Raw genomic sequence first — 5,340 nt, forward strand, 5'->3', positions numbered from 1 at the left:
ATCACTAATGACCTATAAAATAACATGTAAAGCTCATGAGGAGCTTGAGGATACCCTTCCAAAGAACAAGAAGGATATGACACTAAGAACACAAGAAGATCACTTAAAAGAAAATTCAAGTGATGAGGACTTTGATGATGATGTGACACTCTTAACAAAGAAGTTCAAAAGATTCATAAAAAGAAATAAATTTAAAAATAATACTAAAAATAAATTTGAACCTAAGAAAGAACAAGTGATATGTTATGAATGCAAGAAGTCGGGACACTTCAAGAGTGAATGTCCCGAAGCAAAGAGGAGGCAACCAAAGAAGAAGGCTCTCAAAGCTTACATGGGACGACTAAAGTGCTTCCAAAGAAGAAGAGCCAACCAACACCGAGCAAGTTGCTCACTATGCGCTAATGACTATTAGAGATGAGGTAACAAGTTCATTAGACGTAAATTTAACTTTCGATGAGCTTTCAAGTGCTTTTCATGAATTATTTGATGAATATAGAATCTTGAGTAAAAAATATAACTCTTTAAAAAAGGAACATGTTTTTCTTATTAGCAATTTTGATAGATTAAAAGTTGAGCACAATGATAGTCTAGCTTTATGTACGAAATATGATGAACTAGAATTACTTCAAAAAGAAAACTTGCTACTTAAGAAAACGTTAGAAAAGTTTGAGGTTGGTAACAAATTCATGAACATGATCCTTGCCAACAAGGGTCACGTTCATAGAAAAGATGGAATCGGATTTGTGAGTAGCTTTCACCAAAATCCAACCACCTTTGTTAAAGGCCCTATTTTGCATGTTTCACCACGAAAGAAATGTAACTTTTATTACAAATTTGGGCATGTAGCTGATCATTATCCATTTAAGATATGTAGTCTACATAAATTGATTTGAGTTCCTAAAAGAACATCAAATGACTCAATGCAACATGATAAGCTATGTGATCGATTTTTGAGGCACCCAAGGTCAAATGTGTACCTAAAAATCATCCTTTTTTGTAGAAACGTTTACCATCACAAGCAAGGAGCAAGAGATGGTACCTTGATAGTGGATGCTCAAGGCATATGACTAGAGATCCATCTCAATTCTCTAAGCTCACTAGCATAGATGAAGGATATGTCACATTCGGAGATAACAACAAGGAAAAAATCATTAGCAAATGAACCATATGTAACAAATTCACCTTTTCTATTGAAGATGTGTTGTTAGTTGATAGCTTAAAGCATAACCTTTTGAGCATTAGTCAATTGCGTGATAAAGAATACATCATTAAATTTGAATCTAATGCTTGCATTATTGAAAAACCACACAAAAACACATCTATGATTGCACTAAAACAAAATAACATATACACTATTGACATTAATGATCTTTATAATGAAATGTGTTTTTCGATTTTGAATAGCGATGCTTGGCTTTGGCATAGGACCTAATCTAAATAATTTTCCTCTTGAAGAACTAATTAGATCACTAATGACCTATAAAATGACATGTAAAGCTCATGAGGAGCTTGAGGATACCCTTCCAAAGAACAGGAAGGATATGACACTAAGAACACAAGAAGATCACTTAAAAGAAAATTCAAGTGATGAGGACTTTGATGATGATGTGACACTCTTAACAAAGAAGTTCAAAAGATTCATAAAAAGAAATAAATTTAAAAATGATACTAAAAATAAATTTGAATCTAAGAAAGAACAAGTGATATGTTATGAATGCAAGAAGTCGGGACACTTCAAGAGTGAATGTCCCGAAGCAAAGAGGAGGCAACCAAAGAAGAAGGCTCTCAAAGCTTACATAGGACGACTCAAGTGCTTCCAAAGAAGAAGAGCCAACCAACACCGAGCAAGTTGCTCACTATACGCTAATGACTATTAGAGATGAGGTAACAAGTTCATTAGACGTAAATTTAACTTTCGATGAGCTTTCAAGTGCTTTTCATGAATTGTTTGATGAATATAGAATCTTGAGTAAAAAATATAACTCTTTAAAAAAGGAACATGTTTTTCTTATTAGCAATTTTGATAGATTAAAAGTTGAGCACAATAATAGTCTAGCTTTATGTACGAAATATGATGAACTAGAATTACTTCAAAAAGAAAACTTGTTACTTAAGAAAACGTTAGAAAAGTTTGAGGTTGGTAACAAATTCATGAACATGATCCTTGCCAACAAGGGTCACGTTCATAGAAAAGACGGAATCAGATTTGTGAGTAGCTTTCACCAAAATCCAACCACCTTTGTTAAAGGCCCTATTTTGCATGTTTCACCACTAAAGAAATACAACTTTTATTACAAATTTGGGCATGTAGCTGATCATTGTCCATTTAAGATATGTAGTCTACACAAATTGATTTGAGTTCCTAAAAGAACCTCAAATGACTCAATGCAACATGATAAGCTATGTAATCGATTTTTGAGGCACCCAAGATCAAATGTGTACCTAAAAATCATCCTTTTTTGTAGAGACGTTTACCATCACAAGCAATGAGCAAGAGATGGTATCTTGATAGTGGATGCTCAAGGCATATGACTAGAGATCCATCTCAATTCTCTAAGCTCACTAACATAGATGAAGGATATGTCACATTTGGAGATAACAGCAAGGGAAAAATCATTAGCAAATGAACCATATGTAACAAATTCACCTTTTCTATTGAAGATGTGTTGTTAGTTGATGGCTTAAAGCATAACCTTTTGAGCATTAGTCAATTACGTGATAAAGAATACATCATTAAATTTGAATCTAATGCTTGCATTATTGAAAAACCACACAAAAACACATCTATGATTGCACTAAAACAAAATAACATATACACTATTGACATTAATGATCTTTATAATGAAATGTGTTTTTCGATTTTGAATGACGATGCTTGGCTTTGGCATAGGAGATTAGGTCATGCTAGCATGAAACTAATCAATCAAATTTCATCTAAAGAACTTATAAGAGGAATTCCTCGTATTAAGTTTATCAAAGATAATGGGTATGATGCATGTCAACTAGGAAAACAAATAAAAGGTAGCTTCAAACCTAAGAACCAAATAAGCACCTCTAGACCTTTACAATTGATCCATATGGACTTGTTCGGACCAATTGCTACATTAAGCCTAGGAGGTAGCAAATACGCATTTGTCATCGTGGATGATTATAGTAGATACACATGGACTTATTTTTTGGCACACAAAAGTGAATGTTTTAGATATTTCTCTAAGTTTTGTAAATTTATTCAAAATGAAAAGGGTTTTATAATTTCATCAATTCGAAGTGATCACGATGGTGAATTTCAAAACCATGACCAAGAATTTTGTGAATCTAATGGATACAACTACAACTTTTCTACTCCAAGAAATCCTCAACAAAATATAGTAGAAAGAAAGAATAAAAACTTACAAGAAATGATAAGAACCATATTGAATGAACATAGCCTACCCAAATATTTTTGGGCCAAAGCCGTAAACACGGCATGCTATGTCATGAATAGAGTTCTAGTAAGACCCTTACTCACCAAAACTTCTTATGAGTTGTGAAACAACAAAAAAACCCAATGTTTCATATTTTAAAGTTTTTGGATGTAAGTATTTTATCTTGAATGAAAAAGATCCCTTAAGAAAATTTGATGCTAAATCCGATGAAGGAATTTTTCTTGGCTATTCTTCTATTTCTAAAGCATTTCGTATCTTTAATAAAAGAACTTTGATTATAGAAGAATTTATTCATGTTATTTTTAATGAAGTTTTCGAAGTTAAGAAAAATGATTTTGATGACGATGTTAATTTTGATGCTTTGAATTTAAATGAAACCCTTTCTCCATCTAGCAACTTGGATGCATCTACTTCCGAAACATCCTTACCCAAGGATTAGAAGTATGTAGATGCTCATCCTAAGGAGCTAATCATAGGAGACACATCTAAAGGGGTTCTTCTCTTAAGAATTTTTGTGCCAACGCCACTTTTCTCTCCCAAATTGAACCAAAATGCATTGACGAGGCCTTAAAAGATGATTTATGGGTTATCGCAATACAAGAGAAATTGAATCAATTTAAGAGAAATGAGGCATGAAAGCTTGTTCCTAGGCCAAATGACCATTTAGTTATCGATACTAAATGGGTCTTTAGAGATAAGCAAGATGAATTTGGTTCGAAACAAGGCTAGATTAGTGACCAAGGGTTTTAACCAAGAAGAAGGTATCGATTATGAAGAAACATTCGCTCCTGTGACATGATTAGAAGCCAAAAGGATGCTCCTTGCCTATGCTAGTAGTAACAATTTTAAGTTATTTCAAATGTATGTTAAAAGTGATTTTCTTAATGGCTTTATTTCCAAAGAAATTTACGTTAAACAACCTCCCAGATTTAAGAATGATAATCTCCCTAATCATATGTTTAAATTGACTAAAGCTCTCTATGGATTGAAACAAGCCCCGAGGGCTTGGTATGAGAGACTTAGCTTATTTCTTATCGAAAATAATTTTTCTAAAGGCAAGGTCGATACTACATTGTTTATCAAAAATTTTAAAAATAATTTTCTTATTATTTAAATTTATGTTGATAATATTATTTTCAGCTCCACGAATGAATCTCTATGTGAGTCATTTGCTAAAAGTATAAGTCTTGAATTTGAAATGAGTTTGATGGGAGAATTAACTTTCTTTTTAGGCTTACAAATCAAACAACTAAGTAATGACATTTTTCTTAGTCAAACAAAATATGCTTTAGATTTGCTAAAAAGGTTTAATATGGATAGCTCAAAGGCTATCAACACTCCTATGAGCACCTATACTAAGTTAGAAATTAATGAAAGTGGAGAAAGCTTTGATCAAAAAGCTTATAGGGGTATGATAGAAAGTTTACTTTACCTCACCACAACTAGACCGGATATCATGTTTAGTGTAAGACTTTGTGCTAGGTTTCAATCTAATCCTAAGATATCTCATCTTAAAGCAGTTAAGAGAATACTTAGATATCTTAAAGGAACCACAAATCTAGGATTATTGTATCCAAAATCTAAGAACTTTGAGCTAATTACTTATGCTGATGCAGATTTTGCTGGATGTAGATTAGATAAAAAAAAGCATATCCGGAACATATCAATTTTTAGGAGATGCACTTGTTTTTTGGTCTTCCAAGAAATAAAATTTGGTTGCACTATCTTAAACCGAAGCCAAGTACATTGTAGCTAGTGTATGTTGTGTGGATGAAAAACACTTTAGAAGATTATAAGATTCATCTTAAAAACATTCCCATAAAATGTGATAACACAAGTGCAATATGTTTAACAAAAAATCTCATTCAACACTCTAGAACTAGACATATTGATATTAGGCATCAATTTATACGAG

This window comes from Musa acuminata, chromosome BXJ1-7 (genome assembly GCF_036884655.1).
Source record: "Musa acuminata AAA Group cultivar baxijiao chromosome BXJ1-7, Cavendish_Baxijiao_AAA, whole genome shotgun sequence".
Classification (NCBI taxonomy): Eukaryota; Viridiplantae; Streptophyta; class Magnoliopsida; order Zingiberales; family Musaceae; genus Musa; species Musa acuminata.